General features: G+C 41.3%; 1 long non-coding RNA gene across 3 annotated transcripts in view; it reads left to right on the top strand.

The window, feature by feature from the left end:
- Window positions 1-18774, top strand: part of LOC147364780 (uncharacterized) — a 72072-nt gene extending 53298 nt beyond the window's left edge. For 2 of the 3 annotated variants that reach the window (XR_015133707.1, XR_015133706.1), the window contains exons 3-4: window positions 12307-12564; window positions 17589-18774. This is a non-coding gene — a long non-coding RNA (uncharacterized LOC147364780). The remainder of the gene's footprint in view (window positions 1-12306; window positions 12565-17588) is intronic. The other variant, XR_015133708.1, reaches the window with a different exon arrangement.
- The last annotated feature ends 2752 nt before the right edge of the window (window positions 18775-21526 follow it).

Here is a 21526-nt window from a genome sequence, read left to right on the forward strand (position 1 = left end):
AGTCAATCCTAAGGAAAATCAGTCCTGAATGTTCATTGGAAGGACTGATGCTAAAGCTGAAACTCCAATACTTTGGCCACCTGATGCAAAGAACTGACTCATTCGAAAAGACTCTCATGCTAGGAAAGATTGAAGGTGGGAGGAGAAGGGTATGACAGAGGATGAGGTGGTTGGATGGCATCACCAACTCAATGGACATGAGTATGAGTAAACTCTGGGAGTTGGTGATGGACAGGGAGGCCTGGCATGCTGTAGTCCATGGGGTCGCAAAGAGTCGGACATGACTGACTGAATTGAATTGATCAATTGCAGAGAAAATTAAATTAAAATGTGAAGGTATTGTAGAAATCACTGATCATTTAGTAATCCCTGTCTAAATGGTAGCTGGTATTTATTCAAGGTGAATGGGAGTCTCAGCCAAAATATGAACTCGAGTCTGTGAAATGCCATTCCCTCTTCACAGCACAAGGGTTACAGACCAACAAATTTCAAAAAAGTAATGATGACCTAAACTGAGAAATTCAGAGAAGACTTTAAATCTAGAGAGATAATAGGTTAGCTGGATTTCAAAGAAAAAATTGCAGTTAAGTAAGAAGACTTGTAGGTTCTCCACTTGGGGGCTGGGCTAAGACCAGAAATGTTCCTTTCTGACATTCATCATCAGCAATGATCTTTTAATTGTTCTTTAATACACAGCTGCTAACTTTAGCCTGACATTAAGCGGCCTCTGAGCAAGAGCAGAGAACAAAAATTAGGATGGCAAATCCACCAGTCCCAATTCCAAATCCCTCTGTTAGATCTATCAACAGAGCAGACATTTGTTCTCAAGTGCTGGTCACTCTGAGCCAGGACAAAGCAAAGGGCAAGGTGTGGCCACACTTCCCTGTGTGGCAGACATGGAGATCAGAGCCCTCGGAAACTCTTGACATCTCTAAGGCTGAGTGAAAAGGGCACATCTTGGAGCATGCCTGCCCTCGCAGCTACCTTCCAAGGTGCCCGAACCACGCCTCTGACTTGATGAACTCCACATGCAGCCACAGCTATTTATAGTATCAGCTCGTGTGTGTTTTGTTAAAGCCTCAAGATCGTATTTCTTAGCTTGCAAATTTATTTCTTACAATCGGTCCATTACATTTTGCCTTCCTTTCCTCCTCCACCACATTCTTGGAAATCCACAGTCAACTATACAAACAAATATATGGGATTATCAAAATATGTGAAGCCATTATTTTCTTGCCCTGTTTATCTTATGTTCCCATAAGTGTGAACTGCTATAGCATCACCCTTCCTGGAAACTTAGATCTGACAGAAGATTCATTCAGCTGAAGGGGAGGGAAGAAGAGGCCTAGGAGCTTGGCAAGCTTCTCATAAAGCCCTTGCTCCTAAGTGAAAACCAATCCCAACAGGGAAACAAGAAAAATCTTCAGGAAAAACAAAAGTACAAACAAAATAGAAGCTAAAGGAAAACAGACTAATCAAGAAATGAAAAAATTTTGAGCCAGATCTCTATACTGCACCAAAGTAAAAACTAAATTAAACAATAAAAAGAAATGAAACATGTACCTGCTGATGTTGAAGAAAGTGAAAATGAAGGATCCAATCTGATGAGGCAGGAGAGAAAGGAGCAAAGCCTGAGAACTGGAGTAGACCATGTCTTATGAGTGGCCTCTGCCTCCGTTCTTCTACCAGCCAAAGGAATAATTTAATCAACCATTTGGTAAATGCAAGTATTTTAGAGGGGCTTCCCAGGCGGCACAGTGGTAAAAAATCTGCCTGTCAATGCAGGAGACACAGGAGATGTGGGTTTTATCCCTGGGTTGGGAAGATCCCCTGAAGAAAGACATGGGAACCCACTCCAGTATTTTTGCCTGGAGAATCCCATGGACAGAGGCCCCTGGAGGGATACAGTCCATGGGGTTGCAAAGAGCCGGACATGACTCAGTGACCGAGCACACACGCACAAGTATTTTAGCAGCTCTAGAAACCCATTTCTCAGGAGGAAAACCCACTTCATCCCACTTTGTAAAACATACTGAGATGAGTACAAATACTTTAAGATATGAAACCATATGCTGATTACTTATTTTTCTGTAAAATCAGAGAATAGTATGATACTGGATCATGGCTTGACTACTAGCTGTCAACCTTCTCTAAGTTGGGCTGGGGCGATTTTATGGACCTATCATACAAAGTATGCTAAATGGTGACTTAAAGTCACTGTCCTGTCTTAAACATTTAAAATTATTTCTTTACCCAAGTTGGGTGTTATAGAGTTGGTTCCTAAAGAAAACTACTCCCTGATCTTGATTCTCCTTGTCAGAACTGTGTGCTCTCTGTAATATCCTTGGTCATGGTTATCTATTTTTTCATAATAACTTTGCTAATATGTTATGAAAGATTGAAATTTGGAGTAAGTAGGCTATACAGGGTGTATGATGTTAATCATTAACTAGTGGAGCTTGCATTCCATATAGATGTTCATATCTGCACACTAGTCCTCAAACACAAGTCAATACAATCTCAATTTTTTAAAAATCCAAGTGCAAATAAGGCTTAATTTCCTCTATGTCCTTGTGTTAATAGAATACAAAGAATAGGATTTCCTGGAAGAAAATAAATTCTTAACCTAATGATCAGAAAACCAAGTTTTTGTTTTCATTTGGTTTCGATTTATGCTAACATTAACTGAAAATTTTCTTTGTTCTAAGCATGAGTGACTTTTCTCAGTTAATTCATGTGAAAATCCTGTTAGCTATTATTCCAGGTTATAATAAAATGGGGCTTAGGTAGCTAGAGTAACTAATCCAGGGTCACACAGACACTGGACAGCTAAGCATGAGCCATATTCAGGAGAGCCTGAGCTTGTAACCCCTTCCCACCTGTGGCACAGAGTTCACATTTCTGGCTGCTATAAGGATAGAGTTGTGCATGCATAGCAGCTCCTAACTCTTTGAGCATAAAATTAATGACTTCTTTTCCCTAAAGCCCCTGTTAATGACCCTTACTCTGTGCAGCGATCCCATGATGTTGGCCATCATCTCTGGGTATTCACCAACCGCCACATCCTCACAGCTCAGTCCCACTGCATGCATCTCCACGGTTTCCTCCATCCACCCCATTCCCTTCATTCTTCCCCCTGCTCTGCAGCAGGCTGTCCTAAGTCCTCACCTGGAATTGCAATAGCTCCTATCTTTGAGAAAAGTCTCTGGGTCTCAAGAGACATAAACTCACCTCCAAGTAGGCAAGGCAACAGAGACATTGACTGGAAGGATGCTGATTTCATCTTTGGGCCTTGGAGAAACCTGGAAACAAGAAACGTGAATGCTCCCTCCCATGCCTCCCAATTTGTCTCTGCTTCTCTGCCTGACACCATCATCCTCTTCGTGGATATGGCAGCCCCTACATGTTGAGAAACACTACCATCTATGGTGCCTAAGAGCACCAGCCTCAGCTTGTACAGCGCAAACAGACACCTCATTCTCAGAAGCTGTTTGGAAAAGAGGAAAAAATGTATCCCAGAGAAGCATACCTCTTAATCAGTCAGCCGTGGCCAAGAAGGGTCAGGTAAGGACTTGGAAACGTTTTTGAACTGGAAGAGAGACAGTTCCCGCAACAGGCTGCATGCTTTTCCAACCACTATGGGTTTACTCTTGCTACTCTCTCCCCACAGCCATCATATGCAAATCCCTACCCGTTCTCCACGGCCATCTTAAATAGCACCCGGCCAAGAAATATTGTTCTGTCGCCTCCAGGAGGCCTCTCTTCTTTGAACCCCCTACTCCTTCCCAGCGCTTGTTTTTCCCTTAGAACCTTTTCGCTACTGACCTTCATTAAGGATAGTGTCGGCAAGTTTTCTGGGTTTTTTTTTCTGCTTTTTTTTCTTCTTCTTTTTTTTTTTAATAGAAAATTATTTAATTAGTATACATGTGTTCCCCATCCTGAACCCTCCTCCCTCCTCCCTCCCCACACCATCCCTCTGGGTCGTCCCAGTGCACCAGCCCCAAGCATCCAGCATCGTGCGTTGAACCTTGACTGGCACCTCGTTTCATACATGACGTTTCACATGTTTCAATGCCATTCTCCCAAATCTTCCCACCCTCTCCCTCTCCCACAGAGTCCATAAGACTGTTCTATACATCAGTGTCTCTTTTGCTGTCGCGTATACAGGGTTATCGTTACCATCTTTCTAAATTCCATATATATGCGTTAGTATACTGTATAGGTGTTTTTCCTTCTGGCTTACTTCACTCTGTATAATAGGCTCCAGTTTCATCCACCTCATTAGAACTGATTCAAATGTATTCTTTTTAATGGCTGAGTAATACTCCATTGTGTATATGTACCACTGCTTTCTTATCCATTCATCTGCTGATGGACATCTAGGTTGCTTCCATGTCCTGGCTATTATAAACAGTGCTGCGATGAACATTGGGGTACACGTGTCTCTTTCCCTTCTGGTTTCCTCAGTGTGTATGCCCAGCAGTGGGATTGCTGGATCATAAGGCAGTTCTATTTCCAGTTTTTTAAGGAATCTCCACACTGTTCTCCATAGTGGCTGTACTAGTTTGCATTCCCACCAACAGTGTAAGAGGGTTCCCTTTTCTCCACACCCTCTCCAGCATTTATTATTTGTAGACTTTTGGATCGCAGCCATTCTGACTGGTGTGAAATGGTACCTCATAGTGGTTTTGATTTGCATTTCTCTGATAATGAGTGATGTTGAGCATCTTTTCACGTGTTTGTTAGCCATCTGTATGTCTTCTTTGGAGAAATGTCTATTTAGATCTTTGGCCCATTTTTTGATTGAGTCATTTATTTTTCTGGAGTTGAGCTGTAGGAGTTGCTTGTATATTTTTGAGATTAGTTGTTTGTCGGTTGCTTCATTTGCTATTATTTTCTCCCATTCTGAAGGCTGTCTTTTCACCTTGCTAATAGTTTCCTTTGATGTGTAGGAGCTTTTAAGTTTAATTAGGTCCCATTTGTTTATTTTTACTTTTATTTCCAATATTCTGGGAGGTGGGTCATAGAGGATCCTGCTGTGATGTATGTCAGAGAGTGTTTTGCCTATGTTCTCCTCTAGGAATTTTATAGTTTCTGGTCTTACGTTGAGATCTTTAATCCATTTTGAGTTTATTTTTGTATATGGTGTTAGAAAGTGTTCTAGTTTCATTCTTTTACAAGTGGTTGACCAGATTTCCCAGCACCACTTGTTAAAGAGATTGTCTTTAATCCATTGTATATTCTTGCCTCCTTTGTCAAAGATAAGGTGTCCATATGTGCATGGATTTATCTCTGGGCTTTCTATTTTGTTCCATTGATCTATATTTCTGTCTTTGTGCCAGTACCATACTGTCTTGATAACTGTGGCTTTGTAGTAGAGCCTGAAGTCAGGTAGGTTGATTCCTCCAGTTCCATTGCTCTTTCTCAGGATTGCTTTGGCTATTCGAGGTTTTTTGTATTTCCATACAAATTGTGAAATTATTTGTTCTAGCTCTGTGAAGAATACTGTTGGTAGCTTGATAGGGATTGCATTGAATCTATAAATTGCTTTGGGTAGTATACTCATTTTCACTATATTGATTCTTCCAATCCATGAACATGGTATATTTCTCCATCTATTAGTGTCCTCTTTGATTTCTTTCACCAGTGTTTTATAGTTTTCTATATATAGGTCTTTAGTTTCTTTAGGTAGATATATTCCTAAGTATTTTATTCTTTTCGTTGCAATGGTGAATGGAATTGTTTCCTTAATTTCTTTCTGTTTTCTCATTATTAGTGTATAGGAATGCAAGGGATTTCTGTGTGTTGATTTTATATCCTGCAACTTTACTATAATCATTGATTAGTTCTAGTAATTTTCTGGTGGAGTCTTTAGGGTTTTCTATGTAGAGGATCATGTCATCTGCAAATAGTGAGAGTTTTACTTCTTCTTTTCCAATTTGGATTCCTTTTATTTCTTTTTCTGCTCTGATTGCTGTGGCCAAAACTTCCAAAACTATGTTGAATAGTAATGGTGAAAGTGGGCACCCTTGTCTTGTTCCTGACTTTAGAGGAAATGCTTTCAATTTTTCACCATTGAGGATAATGTTTGCTGTGGGTTTGTCATATATAGCTTTTATTATGTTGAGGTATGTTCCTTCTATTCCTGCTTTCTGGAGAGTTTTTATCATAAATGGGTGTTGAATTTTGTCAAAGGCTTTCTCTGCATCTATTGAGATAATCATATGATTTTTGTTTTTCAATTTGTTAATGTGGTGTATTACATTGATTGATTTGCGGATATTGAAGAATCCTTGCATCCCTGGGATAAAGCCCACTTGGTCATGGTGTGTGATCTTTTTAATGTGTTGTTGGGTTCTGATTGCTAGAATTTTGTTTAGGATTTTTGCATCTATGTTCATCAGTGATATTGGCCTGTAGTTTTCTTTTTTTGTGGGATCTTTGTCAGGTTTTGGTATTAGGGTGATGGTGGCCTCATAGAATGAGTTTGGAAGTTTACCTTCCTCTGCAATTTTCTGGAAGAGTTTGAGCAGGATAGGTGTTAGCTCTTCTCTAAATTTTTGGTAGAATTCAGCTGTGAAGCCGTCTGGACCTGGGCTTTTGTTTGCTGGAAGATTTTTTATTACAGTTTCAATTTCCATGCTTGTGATGGGTCTGTTAAGGTTTTCTATTTCTTCCTGGTCCAGTTTTGGAAAGTTGTACTTTTCTAAGAATTTGTCCATTTCTTCCTCGTTGTCCATTTTATTGGCATATAATTGTTGATAATAGTCTCTTATGATCCTTTGTATTTCTGTGTTGTCTGTTGTGATCTCTCCATTTTCGTTTCTAATTTTATTGATTTGATTTTTCTCCCTTTGTTTCTTGATGAGTCTGGCTAATGGTTTGTCAATTTTATTTATCCTTTCAAAGAACCAGCTTTTGGCTTTGTTGATTTTTGCTATGGTCTCTTTTGTTTCTTTTGCATTTATTTCTGCTCTAATTTTTAAGATTTCTTTCCTTCTACTAACCCTGGGGTTCTTCATTTCTTCCTTTTCTAGTTGCTTTAGGTGTAGAGTTAGGTTATTTATTTGACTTTTTTCTTGTTTCTTGAGGTGTGCCTGTATTGCTATGAACTTTCCCCTTAGGACTGCTTTTACCGTGTCCCACAGGTTTTGGGTTGTTGTGTTTTCATTTTCATTCGTTTCTATGCAAATTTTGATTTCTTTTTTGATTTCTTCTGTGATTTGTTGGTTATTCAGCAGCGTGTTGTTCAGCCTCCATATGTTGGAATTTTTAATAGTTTTTCTCCTGTAATTGAGATCTAATCTTACTGCATTGTGGTCAGAAAAGATGCTTGGAATGATTTCTATTTTTTTGAATTACCAAGGCTAGCTTTATGGCCCAGGATGTGATCTATCCTGGAGAAGGTTCCATGTGCGCTTGAGAAAAAGGTGAAATTCATTGTTTTGGGATGAAATGTCCTATAGATATCAATTAGGTCTAACTGGTCTATTGTATCGTTTAAAGTTTGTGTTTCCTTGTTAATTTTCTGTTTAGTTGATCTATCCATAGGTGTGAGTGGGGTATTAAAGTCTCCCACTATTATTGTGTTATTGTTAATTTCTCCTTTCATACTTGTTAGCATTTGTCTTACATACTGCGGTGCTCCTGTGTTGGGTGCATATATATTTATAATTGTTATATCTTCTTCTTGGATTGATCCTTTGATCATTATGTAGTGACCTTCTTTGTCTCTTTTCACAGCCTTTGTTTTAAAGTCTATTTTATCTGATATGAGTATTGCTACTCCTGCTTTCTTTTGGTCCCTATTTGCATGGAAAATCTTTTTCCAGCCCTTCACTTTCAGTCTGTATGTGTCCCCTGTTTTGAGGTGGGTCTCCTGTAGACAACATATGTAGGGGTCTTGTTTTTGTATCCATTCAGCCAGTCTTTGTCTTTTGGTTGGGGCATTCAACCCATTTACGTTTAAGGTAATTACTGATAAGTATGATCCCATTGCCATTTACTTTATTGTTTGGGGTTCGAATTTATACACCATTTTTGTGTTTCCTGTCTAGAGAATATCCTTTAGTATTTGTTGGAGAGCTGGTTTGGTGGTGCAGAATTCTCTCAGCTTTTGCTTGTCTGAGAAGCTTTTGATTTCTCCTTCATACTTGAACGAAATCCTTGCTGGGTACAATAATCTGGGCTGTAGGTTATTTTCTTTCATTATTTTAAGTATGTCTTGCCATTCCCTCCTGGCTTGAAGAGTTTCTATTGAAAGATCAGCTGTTATCCTTATGGGAATTCCCTTGTGTGTTATTTGTTGTTTTTCCCTTGCTGCTTTTAATATTTGTTCTTTGTGTTTGATCTTTGTTAATTTGATTAATATGTGTCTTGGGGTGTTTCACCTTGGGTTTATCCTGTTTGGGATTCTCTGGGTTTCTTGGACTTGGGTGATTATTTCCTTCCCCAGTTTAGGGAAGTTTTCAACTATTATCTCCTCAAGTATTTTCTCATGGTCTTTCTTTTTGTCGTCTTCTTCTGGAACCCCTATGATTCAAATGTTGTAGCGTTTAATATTGTCCTGGAGGTCTCTGAGATTGTCCTCATTTCTTTTAATTCGTTTTTCTTTTATTTTCTCTGATTCATTTATTTCTACCATTCTATCTTCTAATTCACTAATCCTATCTTCTGCCTCTGTTATTCTACTATTTGTTGCCTCCAGAGTGTTTTTAATTTCATTTATTGCATTATTCATTATATATTGACTCTTTTTTATTTCTTCTAGGTCCTTGTTAAACCCTTCTTGCATCTTCTCAATCCTTGTCTCCAAGCTATTTATCTGTGATTCCATTTTAATTTCAAGATTTTGGATCAATTTCACTATCATTATTCGGAATTCTTTATCAGGTAGATTCCCTATCTCTTCCTCTTTTGTTTGGTTTGGTGGGCATTTATCCTGTTCCTTTATCTGCTGGCTATTCCTCTGTCTCTTCATCTTGTTTAAATTGCTGAGTTTGGGGTATCCTTTCTGTATTCTGGCAGTTTGTGGAGTTCTCTTTATTGTGGCTTTTCCTCGCTGTGTGTGGGTTTGTACAGGTGGCTTGTCAAGATTTTCTGGTTAGGGAAGCTTGTGTCGGTGTTCTGATGGGTGGAGCTGTATTTCTTCTCTTTGTTCAGTCACGCTGTGGGGAGGGAGGGAGGGATGCTGCAAACAAATAACACTGCGTGCGCTCGCAGTGCCTCAGCCACACTGGGTCTGCCCCCGCTCACGGCGCGTGTAGCCTCCCTGCCCACACTGCTCGGGCTCTAGGTTGTTCTGCCGGGAACAATCCGAGGCTGGCCCTGGGTTGCATGTACCTCCCAGGTCCAAGCCGCTCAGGTTCAGGCACTCGGGTAGTCCTCAGAGGCGCAGACTCAGTTGGGCCTGAGTTTTGTGCTCTTCCCAGGTCCAAGCAGCTCAAGTGATGAGGTGTTTGGCGAGCGCCAATGCTGCGACTTATCGCCTCCCCGCCACTCGGTTATCTGGGTGTAAAACCGGCGCACCTTCTCAGGCAGATGTTAACCGTCCAGAACCCCAAGAAGTTTTAGTTAGCAAAGAAGCCTGCTTACAGTTTTATAGATAATGTCTCTCTGAGGCTGCGATTGCCCCCTTCCGGCTCTGGCTGCCTGTCACCGGAGGGGGAAGGTCTGCAGCCGGCTATCTCTGTTCAGTCCTTTGCTCCGTGCGTGGGCCTGGCGGTCTTAGGTTAGGGCTGGCTTTTCGCGTGGTAGATATCCCACAGTCTGGTTTGCTAGCCCAAATTATTTCGCTCAGATAGTGCTCAGGGTATTCAGGCCAGATTCTTACTCTAAGCGATGCAGCCCGCGCTGCGCCTCCCTGCCCAGCCCCCGCTTGCTAATGGCGCGTGCAGGCGTCTGCGCTGCTTCTCCGCTGAGGGAGTTACCGTAGGACTTGCAATCTTCGAGTTTTAATTGTTTATTTATTTTTTCTTCCTGTTATGTTGCCCTCTGTGCTTCCAAAGCTCGGCACAGATTCGGCAGTGAGAAGGTTTCCTGGTGTTTGGAAACTTCTCTCTTTTTAAGACTCCCTTCCCGGGACGGAACTCCGTCCCTCCCTCTTTTGTCTCTTTTTTTGTCTTTTATATTTTTTCCTACCTCCTTTCGAAGAGTTGGATTGCTTTTCTGGGTGCCTGATGTCCTCTGCCGGCATTCAGAAGTTGTTTTGTGGAATTTACTCGACGTTTAAATGCTCTTTTGATGAATTTGTGGGGGAGAAAGTGTTCTCCCCGTCCTACTCCTCCGCCATCTTGGCTCCTCCCCAGTTTTCTGGCCCAGATAAATTCCTAGAGGGGAGCAGTCAGATTGTACCACATTTATACTCCCCAAGAAAATGCAAGCAGAGTTCTTCCTTGTGACAGATAATTGTTTGCTGAATGGTTTAGTTGAAAATAAATGCCTGAGGAGATTCAATAACCATTATGGGTATTAGATTCCTCATCAGATAATGAAGACTCTCAATAATATTGCTGGAATAATGTTCTTTGTTGGAGGGAGAGTTTCTTGTGAATTTTTCTTGAGGAAGTTAGCAGTACCTGAGTATTTTCTAATCTAGGCCAGATGAGGGTATGGTTCAACAGCCCAATTAACACATTCATTGATTCCAGAGAGATTCTGTTGGATTCATTCAAGTTGTGCCCAGGTTCAGGGCTTCTCAGGTGCTGCAGTGTTTAAGAATCTACCTGCCAGTACAGGAGATGCAAGAGATGTGGGTTTGATCCCTGGGTCGGGGACATCCCCAGAGTAGGATATGGCAACCCACTCTCGTACTCTTGCATGGAAAGTTCCATGGAGAGAGAAGCCTGGTGGGCTACAGTTCACACTGAGAATGCACAGAAGCAGATGCAGACAGATGCCCAGGTTCAGATGTTATCTCTGTTTTCCCAGGGCTTGACACAAGCTACATAAGGCCTTGGTTTCTTCTTCTGCTGAATGAGAGTAAAAATAGCTCCCTTATAGAATTTCCCTGAAGCCTCATGAGATAATCACGTGGGCTGGCTCCAGGACACGGGACCTGCATAGATAGCCACACAGAACCTGGTGCTCAGGAGGAGACCTCATGCTTGAGGTTTAATGTTCTGCATTCACAGTCCCAGACTCTGAGTTTTATAAGTGAAATCCAACAGAAATGGCAACAATGGCATCCATCAATGAAATCCATCAATGGCACATGATCTAGAAGCTCAGGGACTCAGTTTGGCTGTGGTTCTGCCTCCCCACTCTCTGGTGCCCTAGGCCTCACCTGATCCCTTCTCACATCACTACCAAACAAATGCTGTCACCCTCCCCAATACCCCCTAGCAGGGTCCTATGAGTGGGCACAGGGTGGGTCAGGAACAGGGCCAGAGTTCAGGAGGAGCTCATGGTAACACCATCCTGGCCCAGGCTAGCAGAACCAGAGTACGTTTTTCAGGGTCCAGCCTTCACCCACCCATCTCTTTCACCTGTCCACCATTGATTGAGGAAGGGCAGATGCCTGACTCCCTGCCCAGCCCACTCAGGCAGGGCGTGCATGTCAGCCCAGCAGTGACTAGAAGCCACATACCCGTGAAGTGCTAGAGAAGGAACCTGGGAGTTCATGAGGGTCTACACTTACTCTAATGGCTTTCTTATGCTCATGGGAGTGCAACATTAAATAGCAAATAAAAAACCACATTGATAGGTAGAGAGCCCATAGATGGAAGGAAAACTTTTTATTATTTTTTTAAAACTGAGATATAATTGACATGCAACATACTAGTTTGGGGTGTACAACATAATGATTTGATATTTGTGTACATTGTGAAATCACAATAGTTAAGTTTAATTAACGTGATGAGAACTTTCAAGATCTACTCAACTTTTAAACATGTAATAGCAGTATTGTTAACTTTTATATTTTAATAGCTTTAATGGCACTTTTTCCTTCTTTTTGAACAAGGAGCCTCACGTTTATTTTGTGCTGAGCCAAGAAGATTATGTAGCCAATCCTATAGATCACTTGGCATTGTGCTAAGTACTAAAAAGTGCTTACTGAATGATAGCTATCATTTTCTTGTCATTAACAAATGTTCACACAGTCTGATAGTTTCATAAGGTGTGGAGCTTCTAAAAATTTGACATCTCCCATCTCATTTACTCCTCTGAGGTAGATAGGTTATGAATATTGTGTCCATTTTGTAAAAATTCAGAGAAATCAGGAGGCCTAAAATCACGTCACAGATTAGAGGCAAATTGGGGTCTGAAGTCCTGGTGCTCTAACTCGTGGCCCTGTGTTTTCTCCAGAGAACGTGCCTGCCAGTGACCCATGGGGCAACTCTCCTCACTTCTCTGGAGGGGGAAGAAGCCAACAGCTCTGAGCAGTCTGGAAACTCTGCTAGGTGCCATGGCGCTGTGAGCAGTTGCCCAGCCACTACAAGAAGGAACCCCACCCTTGTCCTACATTTATTTTCTTTCCCAGACCTCACAAAACCACAAAAATCAAAGATGACTCCCAAGAAGCCAGTCATCGGACTCTGCAAACCCAGCCCAAGGCTATGGATGGTAGGGTCACAGAGCTGTTTCTCTGCTCCTGTTGACTCAGGTCTGTTTACCTGGCTCCAGAGTTCCAGTTTCCTTGCCTCGGAACCTGTGCAGCCCTCAGATTTATGCTCTGGGCAGACAGGGGATTTATGGCACATTCATCACCCATCCCACCCCAGGACTCAGCACCTCTCCCTGCAGCTGTCAAAACCACCCACTCGTACCCAGCAGAGCATCAAGTAGTTCACCGAGGGGAACTACTCAGAAATAGTGCCCAGTTCTGGCCCAAAGGCTTTGCTAGTTGCCCAAGTTCTGGTGATAAAAATGCCAAATATAATGCAGAGTGAAAAACAGAGGTCACACTGGCCCAGAGGGCAGCAGTAGTCACAGGCTGGGATTAGGGGTTAGAGGAGGTTTGGCGGATGCTGTGCTCCTGGACTTGCCCTGAGGCACCCTGACCTTGAAAATGCAGGGAGTAGATGGAGTCCTTCTCTGAGAGCTGTGCTGGAAGCAGAGGTGTTCTGGGGATCGGGCTAAAATCAGAAGCTAGCTCCACTTAGTCTCAGGAGAATTTTTTTTTTCAATAGCTTTGACTTTCATTTGGGGAAAATTAAGTGAGAGGAATGTAGAGTCTGGGGCTAGAATGTGACTGAAGCCGCCAGCTGTGTCAGTCCTTAAGCTGTAAAATGCACAGGTCAGTAGTACCTACAAATATTGAATGTAAGCCATGTGTCATCCACTGGAATTTGAATATATCTTTCACACATTCATTTCTGAACCTCACAGCAGCTCTGAGATCACATTTATTACTAAGCCCGTTTTAAAGATGCAGAATACGAGGTTCAAGTAGCAGCAGAACTTGGCAAGTTCACATAGTAAGTTGCTGGTATTGGAACCCAGATACAGTATTCCTTTACAAAGCAAATTCAAGTCATGCTGTGTCCGCTGGGCCTCTCATTGCTAAGCCCAAGAGACGAGTAACCATGTCACCACTCCTGGCATCATGAAGTAACCCAACTTGCTTCACCTCATGATAGCCATTTTCTAGCACAAATGATGGTTCTGGGCCTCTCTCTGGATAAAGGAAGTATAGAGTAATCCTCTCTGTTACCTCCTGAAGGAGAAAGGACACAGAGCTTGGCAGTTTACCAGTTCGTTCTTTTATTTCTTCTCTGCACTTCAAATCATTTTTTCTTACATTTGTTAACATCTCTTCCAGTGACATACAAACTAAAGCCAAAGAAATTGATTGAAATGCTATGATTCTGTGACTATGTCTGCTAGGAACTTGGCCAAAAGGGAATCAAAATAAATATCACAACACCACTACCACTGGGAAGAAATCTGAAAAAAATTCCATTTTAAAGTCATCTGAATCTTATTAATCCCTGTTCTTGTGTCCTTCATCAGATTATTCTATTGAGAGATTTTTTTTTTTCAAGTATGGAAACTGTCAATAAGGAAGATCGCTGCAGAAAAATGAACTTAAAAAATAGACTTTAAAGCCTCATAGTTTCCATGGAAAATATTTTTGGTTTTCATTAATTATGTAATGTCCAACTATTTCTTCAACTATAAAAGAGGAATCCAATTCAATAAATAATCTTTAAGAGATTACAATGTAAAAGACTTCCAGGTAGCTTAGACGGTAAAGAGTCTGCCTGCAATGTGGGAGACCTGAGTTCAATCCCTGGGTCAGGAAGATCCCCTGGAGAAGGAAATGGCAACCCACTCCAGTATTTTTGCCTGGAAAGTCACATGGACAGAGGAGCCTGGTGGGCTACAGTCCATAGGGTTGCAAACAGTCAGACATGACTGAGCAACTTCACTTTCACTTTTTTACTTTCATGTAAAACATATGACATCACAGGAAAGATAACAGTAGAGAAGATGTGCTCTCTGCCCTCCAGAGTATGACAGGCCCACAGGCAAGGCTGATACCCACGTAAGTAATTGTAGCACTGTCTTGACTATGATCAGGCTGTAGCAGAAGCCAGCACCAAGTTACTGAGCCTCCAAGAATGGTAGCACTTGTGTGGATCACAAGGGCCATTAGGATGTGATTGTGATATGCATCAAAGTGCTGTGTAAAGAAATGTACAGACCTAAGGGATTTTTCATCACTCTTATTTCCAAGCATGGTAATTAAAAATATTGCATCAGTGAAACCCACCTATACTCTTGGTGGGAATCTAAATTTGTGCAGCCATTGTGAAGAAAGTATGGCAACTCCTTCAAAAACTAAAAGCTACCATATGACCCAGCAATCTGCCTCCTTGACATATATATCTGGCTAGAGGTCTAATTTGCAAAAATACGTGCACCCCAATGTTCATAGTAGCACTATTTACAGTAGCCAAGACATGGAAGCAACCTAAGTGTCCATCAATAGGTGAATGGATAAAGAAGATGTGGTACATGCATACAGTGGAATGCTACTCAGCCATAAAAAAGAATGAAATAATGCCATTTGCATCAATGTGGTTGGACCTAGAGATTATCATACTAAATGAAGTAAGTCAACGAAAGAAATATCACATGGTATCACTTACATGTGGATTCTTAAAATACAACACAAATAAACGTATTTACAAAACAGAAAAAGACAGACATGGGAAACAAGCTTATGGTTTACCAAATGGGGAATGTGGGGGGAGAGATAAATTAGTAGTTTGAAATTAACTGATATAAATTATTATATGTAAAATAAACAGTAGAGCCCACTATATGGCCCAGGGAACTATATCCAGTATTTTGTAATAACCTATAGCTGGAAGGAATCTGAAAAAGAATATATGTGTGTGTGTGTATCTAATATATATGTGTGTGTATATATATATATACGCACACACACACAGCTGAATCACTCTGCTGTACAGCAGAAACTATTATAACATTGTAAATTGACCAAGCTTCAATTTAAACAACAACAAAAAAAGAGTATAGCCTCAGTAATCAACCTGCCTAGATTGGTCTCCCTGCTTCGCTACTTATACTATGTAATCTTATATAAATTGCTTAAACACTTGAAGATTCATCTTCTCAGCTATAAAAAGGGAATAACAATAGAATATACCTATATAGATACTGTAGGCATTAAATAAGTCAGTGTATCTAAATGAGTTTGCACATTGCTTAGCACAACACAAGGCCACAGACATGTTATTGATGTTGTTATTTACCCAAGTTTATAGTGCTTCTCAAAACTGTCATCAAAAACAAGGTGCAGGGCTGAATGAAAAGCACAAGCTGGAATCAAGATTGCTGGGAGATATATCAACAACCTCAGATATGCAGATTCTACCACATTAATAGCAGATAGCAAAGAGGAACTAGTGAACCTCTTGATGAAGGTGAAAGAGGAAAGTGAAAAGGCTGACATAAAACTCAACATTCAGAAAACTAAGATCATGACATCTGGTGCCATCACTTCATGGCAAATAGATGGGGAAAAACTGAAAAAAGTGATAGCTTTCATTTTCTTGGGTTCCAAAATCACTGTCGGTGGTGACTGTAGCCACAAAATTAAAAGACGTTTGCTCCTTGGAAGAACAGAGCAAACTTAGCATATTAAAAAGCAGAGAAGTCACTTTGCTGACAAAGGTCTGTATAGTTAAAACTATGGTTTTTCCAGTAGTCATGTACAGATGTGAGAGTTGGACCATAAAGAAGGCTGGGTGCCAAAAAATTGATGCTTTTGAACTGTGGTGCTGGAGAAGACTCTTGAGAGTCCCTTGGACTGTAAGGAGATCAAACCAGTAAATTCTAAAAGAGATCAACCTTGAATAATCATTGGAAGGACTGATGCTGAAGCTGAAGCTTCAATACTTTGGCCTCCTCATGCGAAGAGCTGATTCATTGGAAAAGACCCTGATACTGGGAAAGATTGAGGGCAAGAGGAGAAGGGAGTGACAGAGGATGAGATGGTTGGATGTCTTCACTGACTCAGTGGATATGAATTTGAGCAAACTTAGGGAGATAGTGAAGGGCAGGCAAGCTTGGTGTGCTGCGGTTCATGGGGTTGCAAAGAGTCAGACATGACTTAGCAACTGAACGACAACAGTACTTCTCAAAACTGTCATCAAAAATAAGGTGAGTTTGAAAAATATCTTATAGCCAAGAGGAGCCGAAAGAGACATAATGAGTAAATGTAGTATGGTTCCCTGGATGGGCTCTTGGAACAGATAAAAGCATTTGAGGATAATCTGAATGAAAACTGGGCTATAGCAAATAATAATGTATCAAAACTGGTTCATTAGAATTGTGACAGCGTACCATGTAAAAATGCAGAATGTTACCAATACCAGAGGTTGGGTCTAAGGTATATGGAAACTTTCTGTACCATCAATACAACTTGTCTGTAAATCTAAAACTATTCTAAAATTGAAAGTTTATTTATTTTTTTAAAAAAAAGATTATAATCATAACAAGAGTGCTAAAGAACTAAAATGAGTTAAGTTAACCTTGCTGCTGCTGCTAAGTCGCTTCAGTTATGTCCGACTCTGTGCGACCCCATAGATGGCAGCCCACCAGGCTTCCCCTAGCATGCATCAAAATTTTCCAAAAACCACCAACTGGCCAGGAGAATTTTCATTAAGAAACAAAAGACAAAATTCAGTGGTCAGTATTTACCTATGTTCTTTAAAAAAAAAGAAGAAGAAGCTATCTTGAGCAATTTGATTAATAGCCAAAGCTAAGTCTAGTGTTACAGTGTGTTACCAGTGGGTATTTGATGGCCAATAACACTGAGAATGATTAAGAAGTATTTTCCTTTAACATGATTAAACCCTCTACTCAAGAGGTTAGGGTCTATACTAGCTAAAAGTCTACCTCCAATTGGAAAGAGCTGTTGAGTACATCTTTCACCCTATTTTTTAAGAAATAAAGAGACAAGTTTCAAAAACATTTTATCACAAGGGTCAAAAACAGCCCATTCACCTCCCATCCCTCCTTGTTTTTGCCCTTAGAATGGGGCTGTCAAAACACGATGATTTTAACCACATTATTAACATCTGCATCATCTCTTTTCCCATAACTGCCTCCAGCTGGCACCTTGGCTGGCTCCCTGGGAAAGACGACTGAACATCTCATGGAAAAATCAAGGAAATAACCTCAGAAATAATTCTCCATGAAGTTGCTGAACCAGGACACGATCCCTTTTTGCTCTGGACCATCCTTGTCATTGTCAAATAAGAGATTCATGGAAGGGTTTATATATTTCCAAATGGGATTATAAATTCTTAAATTTCATAGAATGTTGGGTCTGGGAGGAATGTGAGAGATTCTCAATTCAACTTTATTAATACATCCCACGAGAAGGAAACAGAAATCCAGAAAGTCATGCAGTTAGATGTAATGAAGATGGAAACTGGAATCCTGTTTCCCAACTTCCAGAGAAACAAGGTTGGCTCCAGGGATAGACTTATTCCCTTGAACTCTTGAGCTAATAACCAGGGGAGCCTCTTCACTATGTAAAAGTCACTGAGTGATGATTTACTACTACAGATACATTCCTGCAGCCCCTACAACATTCAAGACAGAGGTGGTACAAGAGGGAGATGAACTACGAGAGATGGGCAAATCTGGGCTGAGGACAACCATGGCAGCTGAGATGTGGATTGGGCAATCTGTATGTAAAATGATATTCCAGGTCCCACCTTCTAAGTGCCCCAGTGGCTTTAACCGAATGGCATTCTAGCCACATTGTCATCGCTCCTTGATCCTAAGTTAAACAGCAATTCTTACCACTAATTCTTCCAGCGTTATGAGAAAGTAAGGGCTGAGGCAAGGGAGTACCAATGGTAGACAAAAGAGTGGGTCATTTGGCCTGTTTATAAGCCATAGTAAGGTCTCAAGTCTCAGCACTAACCTGTCTGCCAACATTACAGGTCGCGTGTGACATGAATTCTACTGTTCTGAGTCATCAGTTTCCCTAAATCCTGGCACAGCTCCTGCCCAGACCAACTTGACTCCTGTTGATCCATCAGTTGCTATCATCACCAGGAGTCAAAGTAAGCAGGTGTTTTCAAGGTGTTTTTTTTTTTAATCTTTGCTAATACCAAGAACTCTTCCAGTATTCAAATCTTAGGCAGCAAGCATGTTGTTTTCCTAGTTTTGTTTTTAATGGTTTGTAAATACAATAATAATCTGCCCAACTTTGATCTTCTGTCAAATTTTCTGTTTCTATAAACACACAGCCATGTGTCCTGATCATGTTAAGTCTGTGAGTTTGGGTGACTGTTAAAGTGCTCTGTGGTTTTGTCCTTTTATTTCAGGAAATATTTTCCCTAGTTATCCTCTCTGTGGTTTATATTCATGTGCACAGGAAGCTCATTCTGTGACAGGCTGCTCTTGCTTGTTTTCCTCTTGACTGGAGGAAGATGGCTTGAGTATTCAGTTGTGAGATATGAAAGCAGGAGGCATCTGCTCCCTGCCAAAAGGACAAACAATACCAATGTAATATCAGTTATCAGTTTCCCAGTAGATTGTCACTGATAGTTATTCCTGATAGTAGAGGGGGCTGTCAACCATCTCATCTGGAGACAAATATCACAGCTTTCAGTTACAGGCTTCATTGGTTTGGTTTAGTTGCTAAGTTGTATCCTACTCTTGCGACCGCATATACTGTAGTCTGCCAGACTCCTGTGTCCATGTAATTTCCCAGGCAAGAATACTAGAGTGGGTTGTGATTTCCTTCTCCAGGGATTCTTCCAGAGCCAGGGATCAAACCCGAGGCTCCTGCATTGCAGGTGGATTCTTTACCACTGAACCACCAGGGAAGCCAGTTATAGGCTATACAGTCTCAAAAGACTGGTCAATCTTCAGGGCTTCAGGCCCCATTTTTTAAAACTTCTAGATTTCAGGATATTCTGCTTAATCCTCATATATACAGACTCTCAATTTAGAGTTATTAACTCTAAGACCAGCAATAGATACAAAGTTATGTTCACTATCCCCTTGTATGCTTTGTATCCCGTCTCCCATAAAGCAGATATGCACAAAGCAAGTGGGGATGATGATGAAGTAATGAACTATTGAACATTTATTACTAAACAAACTCAAACTTTTCCAAACTCATTTCATCTTTTCTGCTTCTGCGTGGCATTGGCACCTCTTGATGCTTTTCTAAAACCTTATTGATTAACAGAGGGAGAGGAAATCCATTTTTATCAAGTCTAAGCCTCTTAAGTCTCTGCCTATTCATGTCTTTGATCAACAATTGATAGAGGCTATAGCTTTCACCAATTTTGGCTGTACTGCTAGGGCTGATGTCAGCCTTGCTTCTTTTATATCCTTATATTTGGTGGCCAAGGGTTCACAGAACCTTGAATGGGCTAACGAATGTGCTGAGTCCTCAGGCCATTAAAGTAATAATACAGATAATAGTGTAGTGAGAGAGCAAGAGGCTAGAAGGGGGATAAGTCATTATTATGGGGATAATAGAATTAAAGGAATTTCCCTACTCAGGGTGCCTGAGTGCCCAGTGAGTGATGAGGGTCTTCCATAAGGAATCCTAAGCATACCTCCCATGAAGCCACTAATTTATGGCAAAGTAAATTGGGCAGGGAGATTTCTATTCAAACCGAAGCTTGGAAAGTGGAGAATCGAAATATAGTTCATAATTCAAATCTTCCATTATCTCCCAAACCCTTCAAATAAATTTATGTTTGGTAACAGAAGCAAGAGCACTCTACCCTCTAATTTCCACTAGTAGGGTGACTAATCTTCCTGATTTGCCCAGAACTGTCTTTTTTTTAATCACTAAAAGTCCTGCTTTCCAGAAACCCACACAAACCAGGTAAGTAGGTCACCCTAAGAGACAGAGAGTGTGCATACCTTATAACAACACAGTCCTCACTGGCAAGAAAATATAGGAGCCTTACAGCTGGTCCCAGCCCACCCTAGTGTCTGTAGGTAGGTCAGGACCTTGGACCAGCAGGTCACAGAAGGTCATGAGCCTGAAGATGTGCTGTGGGGCTGGGGGGAGGGGCACAGCACCTGTCTTTTCTAGAACTCCAGGTATTTGGTATATCCCCTTATTTAGACTCATGAGGGAGAAGGCGGCAGGGATAACTGTCCCTTTTGTTCATTTTATGGATAGGGAAATAGCAAGAGGGAAGCAGGGCAGTCTGCTTGAGATCTCACAGGTGGTAGCAGGGCCCATTTGTGAAACACAGTTCTGATTCCTAAATAGCGACATGGCATAGACTTTTAGCACCTATGGAAATCCTACCTGGCCTGATTTAGGGAGTGAAATGAGGCTGAATATTCTACCTCTATCTCCTCAATCACAAGTTGGGATAAGAAGCATTTGCCTAGAGGGGTAGGTAGCCTACAAAGCTCCCACTCCAATTTTCCTGAAACAGGCTCTGACTCAAGTTTTAAGTCATATTTGCACACTATATGAGTGTGCAAATCGTCCTGCACTGAGGCTGAAGCCTTAAAGCTATAGATGGTTTTGCAAGAGCAGAGTCCTCTGGGAACTGACAACCTGGGGAGTCAGTGCCCTGGACAAGTCAGCCTCTTCCATAAACCTACTGAGCCCAAGACGCACCAGAACCACAGAGTCAGGGGTCAGAATGCAGGTTAACAGACTGCCAGATATTTCTCCAGTAAAGATGGTTTATTCAGTATTCAGAAATAAAGATGGTTTATTCAGTATCAGCAGAAAACTGCAATTCAGGGTCTACAACCATGGTGGGCCACATGTAAGTCCCCAGACCACGAGGAAAGGAGAACGTTTTTATGGAGAGGAGAAGGAAGCTGGGAGGCTACAGTAAACAAAGAGAGCAAAGCTTTTCATTGGCCAAGTCCTTACCAGGAAAGAAAAGGAGTCTTTTCTTCCCTTCCTGGCCTCCTAACTCTATTTCATGGAGGTTTCTGTTTATTTGCACACGTCTCCAAACCTGAGATGGCTTCCCTGCGGGGCACCATGCTGGCATCCAGCCAGCCGAGCTGTGTGGGGCACGAGTGAGCCACTCAC

This window comes from Bos grunniens, chromosome 10 (assembly GCF_055505025.1).
Source record: "Bos grunniens cultivar Pamir isolate PY7600 chromosome 10, Bosgru_T2T1.0, whole genome shotgun sequence".
Lineage (NCBI taxonomy): Eukaryota > Metazoa > Chordata > Mammalia > Artiodactyla > Bovidae > Bos > Bos grunniens.